Below are 10,073 nucleotides of genomic sequence, written 5' to 3' on the forward strand. Positions count from 1 at the left end.
AATCGAGATCACATTTTTTTAAAGATGAATCGTGCAGCTCTATTGTCTTATCTCTCTCCCAGTATCCCAGCTAACAATGACCTGGCGGTCCACCAGCGTTTTTTGGGCGGCACAAAGTCAGCGGCTTGACACGGTCGGACCTCCGGCGGTACACCATCGGCAACCCGACCAATCTGAAAATCCCGTCGGTCTGCCAGTGTTTTTTGGGTGGCACGCCACCAGCGGTTTTCCGCGGCTGGGCCACCGTCGGCACACCAGTGGCAAGCCGATAGACGGTCCACGTTTTTCTGAGCACTTACATGACATCTTTAATTTATAAATGTATATTTGTTTTAATTTATTTTTACAGTTAAAAAGAATCTGAAAGCACAAAATAAAAAAATGGTGAAACTGACCTAATAGCTGTAACTATATCAAAAGCAAAGTGTTGGTGGCATAAAAAAAAATACTGCCTATGAGCATTTTTAGCACGCGTTCAAATGAAATATGGGGCTTGAGTGTTCGTAAAAACAATAAAAAAAATCTGAAATTATAAAAAAGCCACAATTGTCCCACTATCACGTGCAGGAGTGGTAATTTGCACCTATGAATGGGTCATAGAACTTCAAAATGAGTTTTAAATTCATGATTTAATAATGAGATTTTTATTCAAGTAAGGTTCTAATTGTAGATGTTTATGTTTGTAAATGCTGTGTGACTGTGACGCGTTTTAATGTGCGTGCGCGTGAACACTCCGAGTCGCCTTCAAACACTGGAGCGGAGATGAGTTGCCATGGAAACGGCGCGGCACCGCACTACCTCAACTGTCAGCAAAACTCCGTCTCTCGCTGTTGTTTTCACTGCTTTCAGGTGAGTTTAGCCTCTAAAATCACACAAATAATACACACAACTGTTCTTGACACTGCTCTTATTTATAATTGACACGCTTCTGTTGAATATTTACTTTATAGAAATGGTTTAGTGTCTTCGAAGAAGTCCGTTAGCATCTCAACCGTTTTCATAAGAGGTAGTGTGCTAACGTTAAGGTTAGGCTAACTTTATAGCTTGCTTTTGTTTATGAAAGTTTGGGCCTTTAATCACATCTTATGTGTAGATGAGAGGTTTTGATAGTTTTGTAAAGATTTTGCTTGGAAGTGAGCTAATTTATTTAAAATAAACGTACTGTTAATCGGTGACGTCACTTAAGTTAAGTTACATGGAGTGCTAAAATTAGTTGAAACTAGCTCAATGGTTAACAAATATTGATAAAAATTGTTCTGTGATTTCAGCAGCAACAAAATAATCCCTCTACAACAGAGGGAAGCTCCACGACTTCAACATTTCTGAAGAAAGCTGCTGCCAGAGAAGTGGGAGACACAGGTGAAGTGAGGAAGCTCTTTAAATAACTTCATCCATTTTCATATCTGGAGAAGATGTTATTTTTCCCAAAAATACTAGGCTAGTTAATGTTATCACATTGGACTGAAACTTAGTGACTTTTTGTTCACAAAGCCGGGTATAACTGCTTCTCAAATATTTGACAATTTTTGTTCTTTTTTACTACACTTGTGGTGTTCCTGGTCAAAAATGACTGGCCTACAAACATAGCTTATAAATCACTTGTTATGCTATATTATCACCCAATTTTGGATTCAATCTTTTGTCAACTTGTTCTCTTGCAATTAGGACTGGTTTTATATTTCTATTTGCATCTGATTAATCGTAGGCCTAATTTATCTGAGAGAAGGCATTTATGAATAATTTTGGAAATATGAAATAAAATATGAAAACATTTGCACTGTTATATCAAACTATTCTACTTTAATGTTTCACAAGGAAGTTTGATTTGTTTTGTGTGTCTATGAATGTCAGACGGATGAATTAATATTAGATGCAGGTCAGGGTAGGATCAAGTTTCTCTCTGTGAAAAAGAATGTGTGTAATACTCAAAATAGTTTGTGTTTTAATGTGTGTGTGTGTTTGGGTAGCGTCTGTATGCATTTGGGTAGTGTGTGTATGCATGTATCGACACATGCACAGGTCCAAGGGCTCGATGTTTGCAAGCACACATGCACATATTTGTACATGAACATAATGCACATGTTCATATTTTACTTAATATTTCCAAAATTATTCAGAAATGCCTACTCTCAGATAAATGAGGCCTACCATTAATCAGATGCAAATAGAAATATAAAACCAGTCCTAACTGCAAGAGAACAAGTTGACAAAAGATTGAATCCAAAATTTGGTGATAATATAGCATAACAAGTGATTTATAAGCTATTTTTTGTAGGCCGGGAACACCACAAGTGTTATAGGGTTTTGAACACAACACAATGGGCCCTATCTTGCACCCAGCGCAATTGACTTTGTACACTGACGCATGTTTCATTTCCCTCATTCCCTCATTTCATCTTTTCCCTCCACAGACGCACGTCGGTAAATTAGGGAATGAACTTGCGCTCCCCGGGGCGGTTCAGCGCAAAGAGGAGGCGTGTTCCGGCGCAAACGTTCCCTCATGCTATTTTGCAGGTTTAGAAAACAATTCCGCCACTGACCGAAAAAAAATAGTTTAAAGTCAGTGGCGTGTTGCGCATGTTATTCATATGCTATTTTAAGGGTGCATGCTTGGCCGTAATCAATGAAACGTGAGCACAACGCACACACACTTTGATTCTCTCATCTACACAGAAGCAGCAGTAAAGGAGCAGGGCTACATAAAGTCTATACTGGACTTCCCTTCATCTTTTACACGCATTAATATCATCCTTATGGAAGAGTCCTGGTGGTAAGTTGGGGTTAGTCTTGAGCAGGAGTAAGTGCTGTGGGGTAAGAGCTTCCAGATCATTAATATCATTGGAAGGCATGGTAATAGGCCTACTATTCAGAATGGCTTCACATTCACAGAAGAACGTCTGAAGACCTTCCTCATCCAAGTTTTGTTCTCTCAGTGTAGCACCCATGATTTTCCTGATGGACCGGATGATTCTCTCCCACACCCCTCCATGGTGGGATCCGGATGGTGGATTGAATAACCGTCTGATGTCACGTTGGAGCAAGCTGTTCTCGATTTGTGAAGTATTCCACTCCTTTATTGCCTTTCTGAGCTCATGATCAGCTCCAACAAAGTTGGTCCCATTATCAGATCTCATCTCCTTCACCTGACCTCTTCTCGCAATGAAGCGACGCAGAGCTTGAATAAAGGAGTCTGTTTCCAATGATGTTGCCATTTCTATGTGGACCGCACGACAAGCAAGGCAAGTAAATATCACCCCATATCTTTTAACAGATGATCTTCCACGTTTAATGTTGAATGGCCCAAATAGATCCACTCCAGTTCTGGTGAAGGGTGGCTCGTCTGGTACAACTCTGTTTCTTGGTAAGTCCGCCATCATTTGTGTGCCTGATGCACCATGTTGTCTTCGACAGATAGTACACCGTGACAGCATTCTTCTGATTGACGAGGGAGCATCGATAATCCAGTACTTTTGATGTACATGAGACAAGACATGATTACGTCCACTGTGTCCCAGCCGCTCATGCGAATCCTGGAGAATCAGATCAGCCACACGATGGTTCTTAGGCAGGATCATCGGGTGCTTGGCTTTGGCTGGCATGGATGCTCGATTGAGCCTCCCTCCAACACGAAGGATTCCCTCTTCAAGTTGTGGATTCAGTCTGAAGATTCGACTACTCTTCTTGATGGAGTCCTTTCTCCGAAGAGCAGATATCTCTTCCTGAAACCTACTTTGCTGACAATGGCTGATGATATCCGTCTCAGCTTGTCGCAGATTGTCCACGGTCAGGTAAGTCTGTTTGAGACTCTTTTTGTAGCTCAACATCTCCCTGTTCACCCGTTGTTGATCACTGTACAATCCATTCATCTCCTTTCTCTTCCTTGACAGGTTTACCAGGGTTCCCTTGAGTTGTGTGAGCCTTCACAGCCTTCTTGAGGTGTTTCCATGAAGAATAGTATTGAATTAGTTGTTGCATTGCATCAGTGCTTTCTTCTGCTGTTGTAGCATTGACAAGTATGCCTTTCTTGACCTCAGGATCTTCAGCTGTGAGCTCTTCTAGGTGATCATGTTTGTCTGGCCATTCCCTTTCAGGTTTACTGAGGAAGACAGGCCCTGCAATCCAAACTTCGTTCTTCATGAAGACACTCACCTTTTGTCCCCTGGAGGCGCAATCAGCAGGATTCAACTGAGTGTTGATGTAGCTCCATTGCTGCACTTTTAATGCTTGCAAAATTATGGCAATCCTGTTCACCACAAATGTCTTAAATCTGATGTTCTCATTTGCTAAGTACTTGAGTACGGCAGTACTGTCCGTCCAAAACCTGGAATCTGACAGTGGCAACTGTAGTTCTTTCTTCAGCATGACATCCGCCTTCACAGCTAAGGCAGCCGCCGTCAGCTCCATCCGCGGGATAGTTGGTGGTTTGAGAGGGGCAACCCTTGACTTTCCCAAGACAAATGAGCAGCATATTTGCAGGGTTTTTCCTACATTGAAAATTTTTTGGCGGCCGCCAAAACGATTTTTTGTCCCGCCAAAGCCTTATTTGATCTGTAATTGGGTTTTGTGAGTGAAGCAGGCTACTGACGGAGCGACGGAGAGAACGATCACATCGCCCCACCCCCGCGCGGGCACTCCCCGTCTTCAGTTCTGTCTTTGCTCTCTCCCTTCGCATCAAAATCAACTGATCCTAAAGGTCGGAAGACCGAATCCATGTTTCACGCGGTGCATTCGGAGAATATTTTTGCTGAATTAGCGCTGGGTGTGAATTGCAGTCAAAAAAAAATTGCCTTATCTTCTCTTACAACTTGTGACAAGCATTCCGCACATGCAGCTGACATAACTTTAAATAAACGCAAAAAAAAAAAAAAGTTTGAAGTGTTTTTGTGTGTGTTGACAAATCTTTCGTGATGTCCTAACAGTCTGGATTCCCAATTTCCCACACAACACGTCCGCTAAAGTCCGATTCGCGACCTAATGACTCCTTTGAGCCGAGGGACAGGACACTGCAGTTCACAAAGGTTCATAATTTGCATGTGCTTTAATGCCTTGTCGGTTAAACATTTAATTCGCGTGCTGATGCGCTGTTCTCGACGCGTGCGTTTCTCAGCGCGTGCATGTGAAGCTCACATGCACTAAAAGCCTGTCTACCAGCGCCTGGATACTGGACTAATTTATCTTTCGAGTCTTATTGTGCTTATACTGTTAAATACACACAAGGTTTACATAAAGTCAGTTATGTCTAAAGTGAAAGCAAACTTGAGAAAATTGAGTAAATCTGCTTGTCAAAATGCGTTAGACGCGTCGCGCGCAGCTCTTTTAAAGAGACAGTAGCTTCAGTAAACACGCTGCCGCTTGTCCTTAAAGGGATAGTTCACCCAAAAATAAAACTTATCTCATCATTTACGCACTCTAATGTTGTCTTGTTCCAAACCTGTATTAATTTCCTTCTAATATTTTCTAATATTTTTCTAATATTAATATTTTGAAGAATGTGGCTATCCAAACAGTAGCTGGTCCCCATTGACTTCCATAGGAGAAAAATATACTATGGTAGTCACTGGGGTACATCAACTGTTTGGTTACCCACATTCTTCCAAATAACTTCTATTTTTAACAGAAGAAACAAACTTATTCGAGTTTAAAACAACTTGAAAGAGTAAATTATGACAATTTGAATTTTTAGGAGAACTAGGCCTATTCCTTTAATGTTAATAAACCAACAAAACTATTGACTGATAACTTTAAGTAGCTTTAATAAGTATCAATGTATAATTCATACAGTGAAGTCTATTTTGTTTTAATTTCATATTTGTTCATTTAATTACTTTCTTCAATGCTACTGTTAAATACACCTACTGTAGCTGAAAACATAAAGCACTGTTTATTTAATTTGTATATTAAGTTGTGTATGTGTAATGTGTATCTTTGATCTTAATATTTAATAACAAAGAAAATAATGACAAATATTTTTATCTTTGCCCCTGTCTGCCATTTAGTTTTTTTTGTTGTTACCTAAGGCTTTGTTTTTTAAAATATGGACATTAGTTTGGCTGTAATGCTCAGTCACAAAATAGTAAAAACAAAATATAAAAAGAATCGTGATAAAACCGTGAATCGTGATTTTCCTGAAAAAAAAATTGTGTTATGATATTTTTGGCATATCGCCCACCCCTATGATGGCCCCCCCAAAAAATAAAATAAAAAGAATGAACAACCAAATATTAACAACGAGGAACAAAAGAAACAAACATCAAGGTATAGATATAAAATAAGTTGTAATCGCTTTCTTTTACTAGCCTGTCAGTGATCATTTTTTCATGAATAAATAGGATAAGAAAAAAATCACAAACTGTTTCTTTGTATTTATTTTAAATGTAACATTTATTGTCAATATTGGGCTTGCGGATCATGTGGGTACTAGGGTACTCTCTGCTGTGTGTGGATGACCATGTCGGTCAGCCACCACCGAAGACCAATTTTGACCCAGGAAAAACCCTGATTTGGTTGCTACTGTTCTTCTGGACTAAGTAAGTAACAGTACCATAGCCTGTTTCGCACGCGTCACAAAAGTGATGCAGCCGAGCTTGCACTGTTTTCCCAAACTCAGGTGGTTTAAAGCACCGATCCACCTTAAAGTCAGGCCTTCAAGTCTTGGAGTAGTCTGACTGCTTCTTGTTCAGTGGCAACTGATCTCAAACAATCATCTAGATAAAAATGATTTAAGACTGTATCCACTACTGCTGCACCAAACATGTTCTTGTTGTCCTCGGCACACCTTCTCAATGCATTACAAAACACCTGTAAGCTCGATAAAGTCATCACCTTCTAGGCTACTCACTTCTAGGTCTGATACAGCTTTGCATGAGACTGTCTTTTGGTCTCCCATAGTAGTGAGTAGGATGTTCACATTTTTTCCTTGCAGGTGAAGGTCGTTCGCCAGCTTGTTAGTGCAGAAGGAGGCGTTACTCCCTGGATCCATGAATGCATAACAAGTCAACACCTTGTTGCCTTTCTTTGCCTATACTCTCACAGGAACGATGGCGAGGACACTACCTGTACCCCCGACCACCGTCTGAGAGCATGCTTCCCCTGCATCCACGAATCCACTGACAACGGTTTGCTCTTTCTTTGGAGACTCCTCTTTTTGCTTCTCCTGTGAAGCCTCTTCCTTTGGTAAGTCTTTACATTTCTGCTTTATGTGTAAGAGCGTAGGGTGTGTCGCTTAACATATCTGACAGCTCTTCTTTTCTTCACAGGCATTACTCATGTGTCCTCCTATAAGACAACTGAAACCAAGTCCTTTGCTCTTAAGGCGAGACACTACAGGTGAATAGGGTAAAATTTTAAAATAATAGATATCACCATGAAACTTCCTCAGTTGATTACTTTCACAAGTATATAAAAAAAATGTATTACAAGTTTTAGAAATTTGTATGTTTAATTATGCAAATTAGGCATTATCTCATTAAATATGCACGATTTTGCATATATTTTCGGTAGATAGATCTGAACATATGATAAAGCCAGGTGAAAAATTATTTTTTCATTTTGTTTACACACAAGATGAAAATAAAAACTCAGAGGGATTTCAGGATATATGCTTTCATTACCTAGGGAATCAAAATATACTGTCCATAGCCATAAAAAATAGATTTTCACCATATTTTTTTGATTAAAATGTCACATAAATCAGGCCAGGAATGATTTATTAACAAATCCCTCTGAAAATATCTTCAGAATACTGCTAAGTATATAACTGGAAAGTTTGGTGTACATAGGTGCTACATAGGCTGAGATATTTCTACTGGAGAATGACAAAAACTCATTTTGAGAAAACGGCAGTTAAAGATTTAAAAAGCTCTAAATGAGAAATCGTCGTAGCTTTAAATCCCCCTTTGGACATTCACGATTGGTTACTGATAGAAAGGAAATGCCCATATTTGGGTTACATAGCGTTGTGCAGGAGACTCAGAGCTTCACAGTGATACCGGTCATGACAGACTTCAGTAAACAGACGGAGCTCGGCGTGTCGCGTTGTAATGCTAACTTCCTGGTAAATTCGGGAGAAACTTACAGCCGCAAGTAAACAAAATGTAATAAAATAACATCTTAATGTATATTTTCAACGTTTTCTTTATAACAGCTTGAAAGAACACATATTGAAGGAGTAAACTAGCCCAAAATCTCAAAATTGACCACTGCATGAAAATCGATGTTTTTGCCTGCCGTGTCTCGCCTTAAGGAATTCAAGCTTTTCTTTGTGCAACTTTCTTTGGAGTTTCTTACACTGTTCCATGGTATGATCTCCCAGACAGAAGATACAAGGTTTCATGAAGGCTTTGTCCATGTTTGTTCCTTTCTCCTTAGCTTTCTTGTTTCCGGCACCAGCAGCATCTTTCTCAGCTTTTTGTTCTTTTACTTCAGTGGCTAGTGTTGTGATATTTTTCTTTCCACTTGACCTTTCAGTCTGACGCTTTGTTTGTCCTGAGATTTCACCAAACACAGGGTGTGCTGCCATTTCAGCCTGTGTGTTGACAAATGACACTACGTCTTTGAACTTTGTCCGCCGATCTTGCTTTTTCTGAATGTCTATGGCGACACTCCTGAATCTCTCTCTCAGCCTGTATTGGAGCTTTGAGATGATCGTGCGCATGTTAGCAGCATTTTCCATCTCTTCTAAGTACTGCAGATCTGACATTGCATTATTGCAGTTTGTCAAAAAGAGGGCATATGCTTTAAGTGCCTTGGTGTCATCTGCTTTAATGGCAGGCCAGTTTGAAGCCTTGTCTAGATATGCCACGGATATCTTATATTTATCACCAAAGCGTTCCTTTAGCAGTCTCTTGGCTTCAGGGTAGCCCTGATCTGGATCCATATGAAAACAGCTGCGCACTAAGTCATTAGGCTGTCCATATGTGTGCTGTTCTAGATAGTAAAGCCGATCTTTGCTGTTTTCAGTCTTACTTTCTATGCGGTGCTCAAAGGCTCTCATGAAGAGACTTTTTTTTTTACAGGTTCCACTTGCAACAGTCATGCAGCAGCAACGACGAACTCGTTGAGACCGTTAGCAATCCACTTAGCACTCACCAGCCATGAGCACAGCGCATGATAAGGCTAGTAGCCGAAAGTCGGCTAGTTTTTCCGATTTACAAAAAAAGAATGTAAGCTGACTAATACACTTATTTTACTTGCTAATGAAATAAAATATTCTTAATAGAAGTAGCTAGAAGTTAGCAGTTAGCAGGTAAGAAAACCGTTCGCTTCCACAGCTCTCAACATCTGAATCACATAATGAGAATCAACGTAATGTAGCCGGAGTTTGGCCGGTTCTTAAAGAGGCAGTACACTATTTTACCATATGTACTAAATCCTATAAGAACATGAATTCTAGTATGCTTTTAACCTTTTAAGTATTATTTAACATTTTAACCATTACATGAACTTCTAAATGAAATGATTTACCTTTTTAACATTAACTCTTATTCACATTACTATGAATTGTACTTTGGCCTCTACACTAATTAAGAAATCATTTTCTGTATATTCTTTCTCTTTTCTGCATTTCACCTCTGCTGTAGCTTCTTTCCTTTTAATAAAACCTGTCATTGTATAATAATATTGTAGGCTCTGTGACAAATGGTTTGTTGTGTTCCTAGATCCTTCCATGCTGATGTCCTGAACCGTAGCAGAGTTGAGCTGATCATCATCTCTGAGGCGCTATCACCCATATGACTAGTAAGTAAAACCAAGCCAAAGAAAAATGTACACTTGTGGACAATAAAGGAACTAAACTAAAACTTCAAACATACTCTAATGTTGTTGGTAAAAATATATATTTGTTTTGTAAGAAGTATCTTATGCTCACCAAGACTGCATTTATTTAATTAAAAATACAGTAAAAACAATAATATTGTGAAATAATATTAAAACATTTAAATAACTGTTTTCTATGGAGAAGCATCACATTATCCTTCAGAATTCATTCTAATATGATGATTTGATGAAACATTAATGATTATTATCAGTGTTGAAATCAGTTGTGCTGCTTCATATTTTTCATTTTCAGGATTATT

The 10,073-nt window shown here is 39.3% G+C and overlaps 1 long non-coding RNA gene across 1 annotated transcript; it reads left to right on the top strand.

Annotated features, from left to right (window-relative positions):
• The first annotated feature begins 297 nt into the window (after positions 1-297).
• On the top strand, positions 298-9,721 carry LOC307155622. The gene is made up of 3 exons (XR_013820541.1): positions 298-849; positions 1,269-1,359; positions 9,657-9,721. It is a non-coding gene; the product is annotated as an uncharacterized lncRNA (long non-coding RNA).
• Positions 9,722-10,073: the final 352 nt, after the last annotated feature.

Source organism: Squalius cephalus, assembly GCF_949319135.1.
Source record: "Squalius cephalus genome assembly, chromosome: 3".
NCBI lineage: Eukaryota > Metazoa > Chordata > Actinopteri > Cypriniformes > Leuciscidae > Squalius > Squalius cephalus.